The following is a 17,362-nucleotide window of genomic DNA, read 5'->3' as shown; positions in this document are numbered from 1 at the left end:
AAACTATCCTCCGTTGTAAGCTCGTCTGCTTCACACTAAAACATTGCAAACATTGCACTACTCATGTCGCCTTCTAACTGAGCTCACAGAAACGTAAACTTTCATTGCGGTTTGGAAGTGAATGTCCAAAATGGCGGCGCACCGGCGCCATGTTTTAGCTCATTTTTGCACATGCACTACAATCCACCGTTTGGACAATAAACTACCATATCCCAATGAAACAAAAGACGGTTTCCAAAACTGACGAAACATGCCTATCAAATTGGGAACACAAGAAATACAACAACAACAAACAACTAAAACAAATACAACTGCAAATATACAAACGAAAGCATAGCGCAACGCCTCAGGAATCCAAGAAAACAATTGATCCCACCAGCTCCTGCTCTGATCCTGAGTGACTTGGGAAATCAGGTCATTCAAACTACCAATATGTTTCTAAAAAGAATAGGAATGATCATCCAAATCAAAATAACACATCCCTTCAACAGCATTGCAACCCAAATTGTGCTTCAAAAACAGCACCATTTAAGTTTGAGAGGTTCTATTAAAGTCATTTAACCATTACACAAGCTAATCTAATCAAGGATTTATAACCACCAGCCGCCAACCCCATATACCCACCAAAGAAAATGCAAGCGCTGAAACCTCCGGTTCAGACAAGAATCACAATCTGGCAACAGACAAAATGATGAACAGAACGGGTCACACAATGTATTGCACGATTAATTGCAGGCTGTAAGGAAAACATCATTAAACCTGAGTCGTGTTAAGGCACAAGGCCACCAGAAATATTCCCAGTAATGTAAGTGTAGGTACAGTTAACTGAAGCAAAGAGACCAAGGCCCTCATTACGACCCTGGCGGATTTTTTCCGCCATCGACGGACTTTCCGGCCATGGCGCAAAGTCCCTTTACGCCATGGCGGATGGCGGACTTACCGCCCCATTCCGAGATCGGCGGGGCGGTAAGTCCCCATTGACCCATTTACCCTTCCCCATTCCCAGTTCGGCCCCATAGGGTATAATGGGAGTGGGGAAGGAGTTAATTACGCCACCGTAAAATACGGTGGCGTAATTAACACCAAGGTCCCAGAGCGCCATGGATTTTTCCGCCCGCAAAAAGCGGGCGGAAAAATGACCATGGCGCTCCGGGAACTCGTAGTTGGCGGTAAGGGGTCGGCGCAGCTAACGCTGGCGCAGACCCCTTAGCGCCAGGGTCGTAATGAGGGCCCAAGACTTTTAAGCCTTCGGTGTGGGCCGCACACCCTTAATACCCACTTCGCGTTCAGCAATTTTGTTAAATGTTGTCAATAAATTGTCATTCAAGTATAGTTATGTTAAGATCCTTTATTTCTCAAGTATACCTTGTAGGTAAAGTTACCACAGGAAAATAACCAACCCGTTGGAGGTTTCACGTGTCGAAGATGGCTGGCAGTTACAACAGTAAAATTACATAACCTTTCATTAGAAACCAGTACAGTAAGCGTGGCCTGAGCTCATGTGGTAGCTCATGTGGTAGGTCGTGGCTGAAATGAACTCCCACTGCGATCCTTCTACGATCCTTTCTGCGCTCGTAAATGCCAGCAGCCTTTTTTCGGCAGGTGAAGCCGTTGTCCAGCCTCTGAATTTCACCCCAGCTGTAATCGGGACTCTCTGCGGCGAGGATATTGTGTCAAAAGCTGACCCCCGGCGCTCCAAGATGGCCGTTGCAATGGCCCTATGATTCTCTTTGGGGACCTGACATTGTGCTGCACTGTGGACAGTGGGACAACTGCAGCACTGCCTGGCGGCCTCCGATCCTGTAGAGAGTATCAGCGACATACCACTGTGCTTATTGCAGTAGGTGGACCCAGTGAAGTGCTCCGCTTGCCGGAGCGGCCAAGATAGAGACTACGTCTGCGGACGCCTTACCATCCATGCTGTTGCCCTGCATGCAAGACTCTGCTCCGATGCTGGACACTTCACGGTTGCACACCTGCCAAGGGCCTCGCACTGGCAACACTGACTCCTGTGGTGCCTGTGGCACTTTGAGGGAATTGGCTCCCTAGAATCCTGTGGTTCTGCTGGGGATTACACATCCCCGCAGTGTAGCCCAACAACCTGGGGGAGATCCTCTGTGCCCTGGGGGAGCACAATTCACCTGTTAGACTCCATTGCTTTCCCCAAAGTCGACACAAGACCCACATGACGATCAAGTCCTAGTGGCGAATTGCAGCCCTAACATCCTGCCTTGAAACTAGGATTGATGAGGTCAAAGTGGACGTACAGCTACCCTGACAGGACATCAGACAATTAGCATAACGACTCACCACCGCTGAAGGCCTACTAAAACAAACCGCAACTACCACCAAAGACCTGCAGGCAAGGGTCAAGTCACTGGAACAAAGTAACATATCACTGGAGCTGCTGAGCGGAAGACACAGAGGGGTGCCTAGGGTCACGATCCGACCACTTACATTGAGAACTTGCTGCTACAGGAGATCGATCAGACCTGGAAAACTGTCAAAGGGATTTGCGGTTGAAACAGCCCACTGTTCCTTTCAAAAGAAACCTCCATCGGGGTCGCACCCTAGACCAGTGATCGCCAAGATCCTCAACTTCCGCGATAGGGAGGTGATACTGAAACTCTCTAGAGAGGGCGGCGGGACAGCTCCAGGATCGCCATATATCCGGACTACACTCAGGCGGGTTCACAGAGCTAGGAACACATTTGTGCCTATAAAGGCACGACTCCGGCAACTGTGAGTCAAGTATATGCTCCTATACCCTGCAAGATTAAAGGTCATACACAATGGCAGGATGCAGTTCCTAGAAAGCCCGGAAGTCGCATCCATGTGGATGAACCATAACAATCTGTCTAGCACAAATTTTTCTGACTAATGAACCTATTTGTGGTTACTGGTCCCCGCCTTAAAGCCTGATTCTGGATTATGGGCAACCACCATTCGCTACCTGGGAACTGCACTAAGACAATGCAGGCACTACCGCCGAAGTATCAGCAAGGGCAGACCAGGACCACTCAGCTCTCATCTCAGCTCTTACCGGATAAAGCAAGAACTTCTGCGGAAAGCTTCCTATCAAGAATAATGGGAGTTAGACCCAACTGCCCACACCTGGTCTCTTTTCCCGCTCACAGTTGACACTGGACACTGACGTGTTGCCGGTGCCCCTACCTGGTACACAATGGTCGCCCACGACCTTGGAGGTATGGGACAGCCTAAATGACTAACGGTTGTTGGGCCACAAGTTCACGTTAAGTTGCCAATGGCTATGTTTCTATCCCTTAGTCTGGGACATTGTTGTTTGGTTGTGTCTTGGTTACTGTTGAAAGGCTTACTATACATTATGGTTGCGAGGGGAGGGATACGCTTGTGATGGGACTGTATGTTACTTTTGCATGCACTGTCTCCAACGGAAGTGTGGGTGGGCGACTGGTATTTCCGGTGGGTTTGTGGCCCCTGTAGGGTAGGCCGCGTTGGACCAGAAAGGGAGGGTGTGAAGGTACCCTGACCATGACTCAAATCAAGGTATTAACTTGGAATGTGAGAGACCTATGGTCATAAATGCGAAGGAATAGGGTAAAATCATATTCGACCCACAGGAAGATTAACATAGCCCTACTTCAGAAGACTCACTAGCTGACCGAACACCAGGACACTCTTTTATTTTTTTTAATTTAAGTTTTATTGATTTTAAAACATAAGGGAAATGCATACATGTACGTGCAAGTTATATTCACATTGTTCCACCAATATTACATTGTGGTTGGACAAAAACGGCACTTTCGGCTAAATTGTCTATCCCTCCCCGTTTGGGTTAAGTCATCGTAATCCCTTTAACACCCCCCTCCATCCCCAAGACGTCTTTTCTGATTCTTCCAGTTCGTTGGTGAAAATTCGGTTTGTGAGTAACACAGGATAGGACCTTTATCACAGGTGGTCTGCTTAAGTTCAGGGCTTGCGACAGGCTTGTTTGCTTGTAACATGTCGGGTGGTATTCGCTTTACGTTGAAGAATGCTGTTTACAGGGATTCTAGATCTGTTGGGTTGTTTTGTTTCTGGCATGTGATATGCTGGTTAGCGAAGTCGCAGCAGGTTTCTTCGTGCCGTGCCGCCTTGTCGTGGAGGGCTGCCGTAAATTTCTCCATTGTATAAATGTTCGTTGAAATATTAATCTATTCCTTTTTAACTGGGAGGTGTGGAGATTTCCATTTGATGACCAGGCAGGCTCTCGCAGATAATAACAGTGGGGATGCCAGCCCCTTTATCCTGATTAGTTTGTCATCTTCCTCTTCTAAGCCAAATAAAGTCAGGAGGAGGGATGGATTTCTTTCGATGCCGTCTATTTGTTTAATCCATCCTAGGACTTCGTTTCAGTATATGTGGACTTTAGGGCAACCCCACCACATGTGCCAGTAGTTGGCGTCCATTCCGCATTGTCTCCAGCATTTCGGGCTGTTGGTCTGGTACATTTTCAATAGTCTGTGAGGATCGTACTGCCATCTGTGAAGTAACCTTATTGCATGTAGATTGTATTGTGCAGCGATTGATATTCGAGACAGTGGGCCTCATTACGACCCGGGCGGACTTCGCGGTGCTAAATGCACCGCGAAGCATGGCGGAAAGCCGCCGATAGCGCCATGGGGGTTGGCGGATTTACCGCCCCATTCCGACCTCGGCGGAGCGGTAAATCCCCAATCCCCATTCTGCCCTTCCCCATTCCCATTCTTGCCCCATAGGGTATAATGGGAGTGGGGAAGGAGTTAATTACGCCACCGTAAAATACGGTGGCGTAATTAACAACGAGGTCCCGTAGCGCCATGGTTTTCTCCGGCTGGTAAAACCAGGCGGAGAAAACCTCCATGGCGCTACGGGAACTCGTAGTATGGCGGAGAGGTACGCCATGCACTACGCTGGCGTAATACCCTCTCCGCCAGGGTCCTAATGAGGCCCAGTGTTTTGCAAATTGTGTCCCATGCCTGCTGGTCAAATTCGCTGTCGAAGTCCTTTTCCCATTTGTCTTTAAGGCAGAGGCTCGGGACTTGGTCTTTACAGATCAGGGCGCTGTACATACGTGCTATCAGGTCTTTATTTGTGGTGGTCGTGTCTAGGATTTTCTCAAAGGGCGTGAGTCCTCTTTGTATCTTAGTGTTCCATTCCCTTTTGGATATGAGGCCTTTCAAACATAGTTAGATGAAGATCGGGATTGGATGCAATTGGAGAGCTTCTTATAATTCTGTGATTGTTATGAATTTGTCTTCTCTCCATAGCTGACCGACTCTTTCAAGTCCTGCATCGAACCAAGTTTGGTATCTGGGGTGTTCTGGGATTTCCTCTCTGATCCCAGGGGCCCAGAGATGGCTCAGGGGGGATGGCCATGTGGTCATGCCCGTCATCCCTTTCCCTTCCTTCCATATTCTCCATATTGTCCCCAATATTGGGTGATTGCATAGTCTTCTTGTGAGCTGTGGTCTGAGGACCCATAGCCATTCTGCAAGAGTTGCAGGTGTCAGGTTGTCATTGTCTAACTGGACCCATTGCAGGTCCTTCCTGTCTCTTAGATGTAGGATGAGGGTTCTTAGTTGGGCTGCCTGGTAGTATTGCTCGATGTCGGGGAGGCCGACACCCCCTTGATCTTTGGGTAGTATCAGAGTTTCATACGATATTCTAGGTTTCTTTCCGTCCCATAAGAATCCAGTTATTGCCATTTTCACTTGTTGAAAGAAATGTTCTGGAACTGTCACGGGGAGTACCTGAAAGGGGTATAGGAAGCGTGGGAGACTAACCATCTTAATGGCGTTCAGGCGTCCCATCCAGGAAATTGTGAGGGGTTGTCATTTTGTGAGGTCTGCATTGATGGCGGTGAGATGTTGGTGGAAGTTTCCCTCATATAGGTCTGCGATATCTCTTGTTAGGTTGACCCCTAGGTATCTTAGTGTCGGCCCTCAGATGATAAGTCCCAGACGCTCGAATTCCGCTCGTTGGTCCGGGGTGGGTTTGTGAAGCGGGAAGGGGATGGATTTGGTTCTATTCATTTTGAAGCCTGTCAATGTGCCGTATTCTTCGATAAGATGGATTGCTTGGGGGATTGATGTCATCGGGTTCTGCATGTGGAGCAGAATGTCGTCTGCGTACAGGGCCAGCTTATATTCTCTACCGTTCACATGCAATCCCTCGACGCCGTCGTTCGTTCTGAGCGTTTGTGCCAGTGGTTCCAACGACAGTGCAAATAATAATGCCGAGAGAGGGCATCCCTGTCTTGTTCCTCTACTCAGGGGGAACAAGCGTGAGTACTGGGAGTTCACTGCAACGGACACCCGCAACGCGGTGTAGACAGCCTTGATTCCTCGTCGGAGAGCAGGGCACAAACCTATTTTCTGTAGTGTAGCTTCCAGGAAGTGCCATTCAAACGTCTTCTCTGCATCGATAGAGAATAGTGCGGTTGTGTTTGGCATTTTCTTGGCTTCGTGTATAAGGTGGAGGGTCTTACAAGTGGAGTCCGCTCCCTGTCTGCCGAGGATTAATCCCACCTGGTCATTGTGAATTATGGCGGGCATATGTGTCTCCAACCGTGCAGTGAGGACCCTCGTGTAGATTTTGGCATCTGTGTTTAGGAGAGAAATCGGGCGGTGGGATGCGCATAATTTGGGGTCCTTGACTTCTTTGGGGATGACCGTTATTACGGCCTCAGAGAAGGATTCGGGAGCGGAGCCTGATTGAAGGATGTTATTGAAGAGCTCGACCATGAATTGTAGGAGGGTATCCATGAAGGTCTTGTAGAACCCTGCCGTGTAGCCGTCTTTTCCAGGGGCTTTCCCTGTTGGGAGCCTTTTGATCGCTTCTTCTATCTTCTCGCCTGTGATGGGGGTGTCGATGGCTTGTGCTAGGTCCCGGGGTAGGCTTGGAAGAGATATCTTGTTCATATAATCTGTAATCGTCTCTTCATGTGGTGCGGCGTCTGACGTGTACAGTTTCTCATAGAAGCTGGCGAAGGTTTCTTGAATATTGGAAGGGTGGCCTCCGTGGGACTCGGTCTCACTTTCTATAGCTGACACCCATCTTTCTCTACGTTATCCACTGGGTCTGGCGGCGAGTAGGGCATCTACCTTGTCCCCTTTTTCGTATTGTTTTTGTTTTAGATATTGAAGTTTGCGCACGATTTGGTCGGTTTCCAATTGCCGCAATTCCTCTCTCTGACCAAGACACTTATTATAGACAGTTGGGGGTTTCTGGTTATGGGGCTTTGTACTCCAAGTTTGCCCGAGGTGTTTTTATATGGATAGACCTGAGTTAATTTCTTTAAAGAAAATGTTGGTAGTGTGAGCAGCTGGGGCACGGTCTGGGAAGCCATGAAGGTGGTTGTAAGGAGTGAAATTATAGCAGATGCAGGGGGAATTTGCAAACGACTGAAAGGGGAACTGGAAGCCATGGAAAATACAATAAAGACGTTGGAGACCGTGCACCCGGGACTGAGAGAAAACTAGCTGTGGTATGATCTCAGTGTCTACAGGCTTGGGAGAGCCTATCTCAATTTGATTACGCCACTAAGACAGCACGTTCCCACATGGAGGAAGTTAAATCTGGGAAGACTGTGGCCTGGCTGTGAAGACACAAAATATCTAGGCCTCTGACGACGTTGCTGAAAGATACTGCCATGAGCTATGGCGCTCCCAGGCAGCAATTAACGACGCCTTCATGACCTTTTATGCATGGCTGTACAAACACAACACCCAGTTGCCCCCGGATAGAATATCTTAAGCCCTTTCATTGATGCGTCTCCCGAAACTCACTGCAGATCAGAGCGCCTCTGTGGACCAACCTCTCATGGTGGCAGAAATCAGTGAAGCGATTGCCTCCCTTTCCACTGGCAAAACGCCTAGAAGCAGCGGCTTCCCTGCGGAATTGTAGAAAGAGTACGTCTCTGCCTTGGCCCCGACCCTATTGAAAGTCTTTGAGGAAACATATGAAAATGGCTACCTGCCGCTTAGCATGAGGGAAATCTTAGTAATACCCAATCTTAACCAAGGGAAACCTGTGGAACGATGTAACTCTTATCGCCCCTTGGCTATGCTAAATTGTGACATGAAATTACTCACGACAATACTGGTTACGTCGGATTATTTGCTCCTTAATACATGTGGACCAAACTGGATTTGTACCTGGCCACAACACCACCCTGAATCTCCGCCGCTTACATCATGTCATAGACCAGATTAATCCCCGGAACGAGTGCCTTGCAGTTGTATCTCTGGATGCTGTCAAGGCCTTCGATTCAGTCTGTTGGGAGTAGATGATTGCAGCCCTGAGCGGCTTTGCATTTGGGGATGTCTTTGTTTGTTGGGTAGTATTGCTTTACTCCTCCCCAACGACCAGAGTAAAGTCAGGTAGACAAGTGTCGGCCTCGTGGAACATAAAAAGGGGTACCCGCCAGGGATGCCCTCTTTCCCCAATATTGTACATACTCGTCCTTGGAAACTGGGGCTGCGTATTTGCGACAAGAGTATCTGGAAGCAGGCATCCAGATCGGTGACACTACATACCTTATATCACTATATGCTGACGACATACTGCTCTATCTGTGTGAACCCGAGCACAACCTGCCTGTTGTTCTAGGCGTCTTAGATGAGTTTGCTGCGTTGTCTGGGATCCTCTTTAATAATAAGTCCTGTCTTTTTCCTTTAGCCGGGTCACGCTGGCTCGACAAGGGGACTTCCCCCTGACGTATGCTTGCCACAGGAACAGTATTCCTTTCGATGCTTGGGTGTTCACATCACACACATGCCCCGTGAAACGCACACGTGCAACACACTCGGAGCAGTAGATGGTGTTTTTCTGGTCTAAATTCCCACTCTCCCTTAATGGCAGGGTAGCTATTGTCAAAATTATCATTCGCCCCAGGTTGCTATATTTCTTCAACAACGTTCACGCTTAAATCGAATTTAAATTGAGGCTGCTTTCTTTCGCTCCTTGGACACTCTGCAGAGAGATTTCCGGTGGGGCGCCAGGTGACATAAATTGGCCCTGAAGGTGTTGTGTTTGCCCTATAGCGATGGTGGGTTAGAGTTGCTAAAATTTGAACTTCACATCCTGGCGGTTCAATTGAGCTTTGTCGCAAAATGGCTCTCTGAGGACCTTTCGACTGAATCTGAACTCCTACTACCACTAGTGAGACCCGCCTGGCTTAGGGAAGTCCTTTGGATCCCGGTGAGCTATTCCACTCCCTACCCTCTGCTTGTGAACCTGGGTAACCGGGTTTGGGCCAGAGCGCTGAAGTTACTGGGAGTCTGTCACCCCTATTCACCCAATGCCCCAATCATTGTGGCAAGAACCTCAGAGGTGAGTGACCCGAAGGTTGTGCGGTCCTGGGAGGCCTTGGGTATATCCACCTGGAGAGATATGTATGTTGATGGGAAGTTTAGAGACCTGGACAGCCTGCTCGATTGGAAGGTCTTCCTGGGGGTCAGTTCTTGAGGTACATGCAGATGATGAGGATTGCTAGGCATCAGTGGGAGTCATGGCCTGCTGTACCGGTGAGCTATTCCACTCCCTACCCTCTGATTGTGAACCCGGGTAACCAGGTTTGGGCCAGAGCGCTGAAGTTACTGGGAGTCTGTCACCCCTATTCACCCAATGCCAAAGTTACTGGGAGTCTGTCACCCCTATTCACCCAATGCCCCGATCATTGTGGGAGGAACCTCAGAGGTGAGTGAGCCAAAGGTTGTGCGGTCCTGGGAGGCTTTGGGTATATCCACCTGGGGAGATATGTATGTTGATGGGAAGTTTAGAGACCTGGAAAGCCTGCTCGATTGGAAGGTCTTCCTGGGGGTCAGTTCTTGAGTTATATGCGGATGATGAGGATTGCTAGGCGTCAGTGGGAGTCATGGCCTGTTGAACCAGAAGTAAATTCCCTTCTGGCCCTCCTATACAGCTTGGAGGATGGCTGGAGACCTGTTTCTAGACTTTATGATTGTTTGTTAAAGGGGACAAGCACTAGAAACATTGCGGTGGGAGCCTGATGTTGAGTCTGACTTATCTGACACACTGTGGGACAGAGCGCTTATTTTCACCAAACATGTCTCTTGAAAGGCCAGATTCCACCTGCTCCAGGTAAACTTGTTGCACCAAACCTACATGACCCCTAGCAGGGTGGCTATATCTAACCTGAATACAACATCTGCTTGCCCCTGGTGCGAACAGGAGGGCGCTGACCTGATCCATGTGTTTTGTAAATGTGCGAAGGTGCAAGGGTTCTGGACTCAGATTCAACAGGCTTGCACTGCAGCTGGAGTCACTAGGTACCACTGGAGCCCACTTCAATGCTTATTGGGTGTGCATCTTAGGCCTAATAAATATAAACCTGCTGTTAAGTTTATGGACCTGGTGTGCGATCTGGCGAAAAGACGCATAGCCATGGCGTGGAAACTCCAAAAATATGCATTGTGGTTTTATGATTTCCGTCTTTGGTGTGTGGCTGAAATGAAGGCGTGGCTTGGAGCATTGCAGTTGCATGATAAGTCCACGGATGCCTTGGAAGCCTGGAAGCAGCTCACCTTAACAATGTTTCATCCCTCTGATGATAAACCTCCCTGAATGCGTTATCATTATTGTTTGAGATACTGTGCTTGATATGTATGTAACCGCATGCTTGAGTTTTACATCCTAATATGATCAGATGAGCGATTCTTCCGCACTCCTGCCTTCCTTGTGATCCCCCATACTGCAGAGATTATTTGTTAACGTATCATATATTCAAGCCTCTGTAACATGTTTATGTATCACTGTTTGTTTTAGTATTGTTTATGTGGAATAAGTCGCATTTAAATACTGATGCAATGTGATTATTGAAATGCCAATAAACAGACATTAAAATAAATTACACTGAGGACGTTCCAACCACAAAACGCATTGAGGCCATACAAATGGGGTAAGGGAGCTATATAAATAACAAATACAATACAATACCTACTATATTCTTTAGGTTTCACAGACCTTTGATTGAGCGTAGGAAACCAGTAGTTTACAGCCTTGAAAATGGACTTCCGAAACACGTCGGCTTATTTGAAGTATCAGCGATTAACATCTTTAAAACGGAGCACTTCCTATGTTTGGTGTTTTTTTAAAACTTTTTTTAACTGGTTAATTCTAGTAAATTTGATATGTTTTGATGTATTTTGTTAATTATATGTATATAAGAAACTGTAAGGAAAATTCCTTCGCTTTATTTCTCGCTCCTATCCCGTGGTCTTCGGATTATCAACCCAGTGTGGGCCACAAGCATGCTCAACCCTGTTTTGCTTCTTGATTCTCTCACAGCCTTCTGGGGCCTTTGAATTATCAGCCTGGTGTGGGCGACGGGCCTGCTTAGCTCTGTTTTACTTCTCACTACTCTCGCCCCCTCGTGGGGTCTCAGATTATCAGCCCTGTGGGCGACGGGCCTGCTTAGCTCTGTTTTGCTTCTCACTTCTCTCATCACTTCTTGGGGTCTTCGTATTATCAGTCCGGTGTGGGCTACAGGTTTTTCTAACCCTGTTTTGCTTGTCAGTTCTGGCTCCCCGTTGTGAGGTATTTGAATTTACAGCCCAGTGTATGCTATGGGTTTCTCTAACCTTGTTTTGTCAGTTCTGGCACCTCCTCATGGGGCGTTCAGATCTTCAGCCCTGCGTGGGCTTGGTTGTGGCCTCACCGCCCTCCACCTGCTACTCAGGTGATGCTGGGTACCTTTTCTCCAGAGGCAGTGCTCGGTAGTGAAGGTGGTCTCTCTGGCCAGCGTGGATCCATGTTCTCGACCTGGCTTGGGTCTGTGTTGTCTGCTTTCTTTTGTCAATTCTTCCTTTTTGGCACTTCGTCAGAGAGGTAGGACGCAGTACATCTCTTTTGGTATAGCTTTGCTTCCTTTCTCGGCAGTCCCGTCTTTTTGGGATCACTACTGTCGTCAAAGCGGCATCGTGCCGTGGGCTGCCTTGGATCTCCACCCACCACAATGCCCTCCGGTTCTGTTACTCCTGCGTGGGAGTGGCTCCCTCCTCTGCGCGCCTACGCAAGTCAGCGTTTCTCACTTTCCGGCTGATTCTCTCTCACTCTGTTGTTGTGCAGGTGTATTTAGGACCCTCCCTGGAATGGAAGTGAAGATTCCATTGGTGCTGGTTCTCACAAAGAGGCAGCAATAAATACAGGTCAGAAACCAAGTCATCTACGTTAAAGGGGCCCTCTATATGATTGCCCTGTTCAGTTCCTATATAACCAACAAACACTTGGAAGTTTGCAGTGAAGGGAGGTGGAATGAAATCCTTACGTGGGCATTCCTCGTACCCAACTAGTCCTGTCTCCTAGGGAGGGTATTGTGTAGTAGGCTCAACTCCCTAGGCCTAAAAGGAGTGGCACCCCCTTGGGGAGAAGGGACGAATTCCGTTGATTCATCACAGTACGTTGCAGAACCTGGACACTGACCACTGATGGGTTTTGTGCAGATGCTTTTCAAAGTGTGGCCTAAGAAAAGCAACAACCTAGATATTTTGGATGGTAAATCCACCCCATTGTTCATACGTTGAATTCTGGAGGAAGTCTCAGACCTACCATATCAGTCCCTGACAACAAGTCGGTCCTCCATCTTGTTCGCAGTAAAAAAATCGAAATGCTTGTAAGCAACATGGCTGTCAAATTTCAGAACGTGTTGAAGCTGGTCAGGTATTTTTTATAGCCATCAACTCCAATGTCACTGATGTTACATGATCTGCCCTTGAGGAACACTTCCTTTGTGCTGTCCGCCCTCACTATACTTCAGAAACACTTTGGCTAAGCAACCTTGCAGTGGGATGTGGACTTTTCTGTTCCATATTTGACCTGGCATACGCACTGCCCCTTTCACTTATACAGTTTCAATCGTGAGATCTTTGACGGTAAGCCCATTAAGGCACCATCCGCCACTGCTTACACATGTAAGCTCATTAATGCCAGCAGACCTTACCTCTCGACTTCCAACTGCACCACTCTTGCCAGAGCGCTTGTACTCTCTAAAGTCGACTATTGCAATGCTCTTTACCTGAACATCAACAAGCTTCAAGCTATCCAAAATAATGCATTAAGAGCAGCCATGAATATACCTAGATAAGAGTACATCTCTGACGCCAGACGAATACAAAACACTCTCTCTCACACACAAATGTTTATCCAACCAAGCACTTAAATACCTATCGGACAACTTCACACATCACACCCCATCTCGCCCAACTAGATCAGCCCAAACACATTGCCTAAATATACCCAGATTCAAGCTCCAAAAAGCAGGCAGCACGAGCCTCCCTGTGCTCGCCGCTAAACTTTGGAACTCACTACCAACTGAGCTCAGATCGGAACCATCATTGCGCCTGGATGCCCAAGGGCCGGTGGCGCTATATAAATAATAAACTAAACTAAACTAAACTAAACTAATATCTAGTCTGACCTGCCTTACTAGATATTGATTTGGTTTGACAAACAAAGCTATTACAAGAAGTACACACAGTTACAGGGAAGAGCATATGGTGAAAATAATCTGCTCCAAGTGTCTTCTAGAAACCTCTACCTTTAGGGCCTTCTAAACCCTGACATCACAGGCCCCAGTCTCTATGATGAGTGGTCTTATGATGGGGTACGTGAGATATTCAAAGTAGTATTCTTTAGTCACAGTCCCTAGTGAACCTACCTATCCTATGGGAAAGCCGAAAAGAAGCCTGCAAGTTAGTCGTTATATTGGTTAACGTCTGAAAGGGGAGAAAGTGCCAACTTCGTGTAAAGGGGGGATAAGGATTTGGGCCCTTGGTAGAGCAGCATGATATTAAGAAAGACAGTAAACATATTAGACAATGGGCCTCATCACGACCCAGGCGGTAAGTTACCGCCTGGGCCGTGACTTTACCACCATGGCGTAAACTACGTTTACGCCATGGTGGTTGGCGGACTTACCGCCCCATTCGGACCTTGGCGGGGCGGTAAGTCCCCAATCCCCATTTACCCTTCCCCATTCCCATTTTTGCCCCATAGGGCATAATGGGATTGGGGAAGGCGTTAATTACGCCACCGTAAATTACGGTGGCGTAATTAACTCCACGGTCCCTTAGCGCCATGGATTTTAACACCTGCTAAAAGCAGGTGTTAAATTCGCCATGGCGCTAAGGGACCTCGTACTCAGGCGGTAAGGGTCGGCGCTGTTTACGGCGCCGTAAACCCCTTACCGCCTGGGTCGTGATGAGGCCCAATGTATTTCTGGCAAATGTAAATTTTTTGTGGTGCGTTAAAACCTATTGCAGCCTGTTGCATGAAGGCAGTGTACTGATTCCAGAAGTTATAGCTCGGTGATGGGTTTGTTGATATGATGTTACCTGTTCACAGGCAAGACAGTTTGCTATCTGGACTGGATGAGGGCTCCCTGGGTGCATGCGATCAGGACTTTGAACTCAGTTCGTTTTACCCACTTTACTACCTGCCACTCAACCTGAACCAAGTGCCTCTCTGTGGTCTTCAAGCCATGAGTGATCCCCTGGTTATAGGTGTGACTGGTTTCTGTGGCACCATTACTTTAGAACCCCCATCTGTTATGATGTGACAAAGTCTGAACTGCTGCCCTGATTCCTTGCTCAGCGATAAATCCAAATCTGTTAATTTGTTTTAAATTCTGCATTTCCTCTTGGTTTTGTCTTGCAATACCTCATGGTTGAAATCAATTAACTTCCATGTGTTGGGTTCAGCTGGTGGTGACAACTTGAGAACATTGATATTTACAGGGGGGCGGGGCTGCACCACCTAGGTGCGCATTTCTCTGGATTGCGAGCAAGCGTGGAGAAACTAAATTGCAGTTATTTATTGGAGTTGTGGACCTTTATCTGTTGCAGGAACCCCAGGCTCTCGACACTTTCAGAAAGAAGGGTGTTTCCTCGTATGTAGCCCTGGCTAAGAAAGGGGCGCAGGCCGCCCGAAGGGTGGTCTTCAGATTCTCCTCTCAAATCTTCTTAGTGCAAAGAAAGAGGTTGTTCATGTGAATTAACCAGCCAATTATCTACCTTCTCCTCCAGCAGGTTGGTAATCCCCCAACATATATCATTATTGTGTAGAGTATCTATTTGAAAACATTCAGGCTCTCCTATGGTATCAGTTTAGATGTACTACTGGCCACTCTGGATGCTGTGGTGTGGTTCAGACCCTTAGATAGACTATGTTCACATAGAGATTGAATCCACTATGCTGGTGGGTGAGTTCGAATTAGAGGGTTTAGTTTTTTCCCTTACTATGCTGTAAAGCAACCCCGGCCAATGAGAATTTGTTTAATCGCAGTACTGTGTAGGTAAATGGAATGCCACTCTCAGGAAGTCCTGCCAACAAAACCATCATGATCAGAAATTGAAGGGGTTTTATTGATCTTTTTGAAATATCAATTTGTATTAAGTTGTTCAAAAGCATATACATAAGCAATATTAATCCATGAGCCCTTGATGCAGTCTTGGATTATAGTGCACTTTATTTTCCAATCTCTACCTCCCTAAATTCCTGTCCCTCCCCCATATCCACCCTATCTCCCACCTCATTTGATCATTTCAAGTATGCCTATGGCCTCTGAGTAGAGGGATCCACATTATTGCTTTAATATGTCCCTAAAATTATGAAATTATGATGGTTCAGGTGGTCTATGACCTATTCGTTTTGCCTTCAGGAAGTGATCCTTTATGGGCATTCAAAATAAAAAGTGCCATGCTTGCAGACAAATTAGCCACTATTTCCACAGAGATCTATTTCCACAGTTCCCTGCATGCTGTTTTTGCGAAAGCCCGGTTTCCCTAGCCTGGCTTCCGCGCTACAGGAAAACATTTATCTGCAAACCCCTATGTGCCCTCCCCCAATTCACTGTGTTCTTCAGGCAATACCCATGCAACCACCGATCCCACACTCCACCCCACCTCTCACCCGGTTCCCCTCCTTACTTGAAACTCGTTAAGCATGTGTACTGATTCCCAAAAGGCTGCAGTTCAACAAAGGTGACCGTGCAGCAAAATATTTTTGATGAAAATGGTCAGTGCGCTCCACAGCATGCCGTAAGAAATTACAGTGTTCCTGGCACTGTAAAAGTGCTTGGTAAAAGGGAGCTTGGCAGAAACCTTCACCTTAGTACTGTGGTGGATTGGCCTACCAGTAACTCTGTAGATTTCACGTGGTCCTGTATACCATAGTTTCTGCTCTTACACTATCACCTCACCACCTTCCGATATCTCTCATCTTCCCACACAACCCATTGAAGCAATATAATTATCATAAAATGTCCAGTATGTTATTCCAGACTGCTAACAATTGTATCATACTAGTGTATTCTTTTAATCTCCATATAGGGACAAATGTGCTTGAAAAAACTATTTGGACCCATCTTACAATGTCCTTATGTGGAAGACCCCTCAAACTCTACTTGGGTGGGGGATGGGGGGTTATCAGCGTGTTTTGTCATATTTGACAGCTCTGTGTAATATGTTGCCACTTTGAAAAACACTTCCAGAGCCACTTTTGGTTCCCACTCCACTTGCTTAGTCAGAGAAAAATGCAAGCGCGGAGCCCCTTTCAGAGTTGTGGTGGCCTATGGTGATTATGTTCACAGTACTTTGTGCCAGTATTTCTACAGAGAATCTTGTAGAGACTGCCATTTGGTCATTGATAGGTGTGTTGAATATGATCAGAGGACATACATAATTGGTCTTTGATCCTAGAATTACTGCTATCCCCTTTCCAGGTAACCTCATGCTAGAGGGCTTGATGAGCTAAAAATGCTATGTTCATTAGAGAGCTTGGAGGGAGGTATCATTAGTCAGATTACTGCATGCAACAATTACATGCACCGACTACGGTAATCCAATGGGTGCTCTCCGAGGCTGGCCTTGACACTGAGATTTAGAGCGGGACAGTACATTTAGGCTGCCACCGTGCCCACAGATGTGGCAATTAAGAGGGTAGGTAGACTCTCAATAGATGCCAAAACTGAGAGGCCCCTAACAAGGGGAAACCCTTTTTGCTGTTCAGGAGACAGTAGCTAGTCTTCAGAGAATTGTGCTGGATTATAGTAAACAATAGACTAAGACTCAGTACTGCAAGAAGGCAGCCAAACATGATGTTTATGAGAATAGGTAGAGCAGAGACTAAGAAGGTACGTGAAGCATGGGTCTATGAAATATCAAGGGTAGGGCTAGGGGTATAAGACACAAATGGAAAAAGAATGTCAGGCTGCAGGAAACAATACCTGTATCGTTGCATCATGTTGGGCTCATACATAGGGAATGAACCACTCTGTCAACAGGAAGTCAGCCATATTGGGTGAATACTAGACAGCTGCAACTAGTACTGCAGCATTGCG

General features: G+C 47.2%; 1 protein-coding gene across 4 annotated transcripts in view; it reads left to right on the top strand.

Moving 5' to 3' along the window:
* LOC138567454 (protein phosphatase inhibitor 2-like) overlaps positions 1-17,362 on the top strand; it is a 2,745,435-nt gene that overhangs the window by 355,776 nt on the left and 2,372,297 nt on the right. For 2 of the 4 annotated variants that reach the window (XM_069645683.1, XM_069645658.1), the window contains exon 2: positions 14,868-15,050. The exons of the other annotated variants lie outside the window; for them this stretch is intronic. The gene's annotated coding sequence lies outside the window, so the exon portion shown is untranslated. The remainder of the gene's footprint in view (positions 1-14,867; positions 15,051-17,362) is intronic. 4 annotated transcript variants of the gene reach the window in all.

The sequence above is a fragment of the Ambystoma mexicanum genome, chromosome 1p (assembly GCF_040938575.1).
Source record: "Ambystoma mexicanum isolate Mex_15411 chromosome 1p, UKY_AmexF1_1, whole genome shotgun sequence".
NCBI lineage: Eukaryota > Metazoa > Chordata > Amphibia > Caudata > Ambystomatidae > Ambystoma > Ambystoma mexicanum.
Note: the sequence above shows the minus strand (reverse complement) of the source record. Positions and strands in the feature narration are given on the sequence as shown.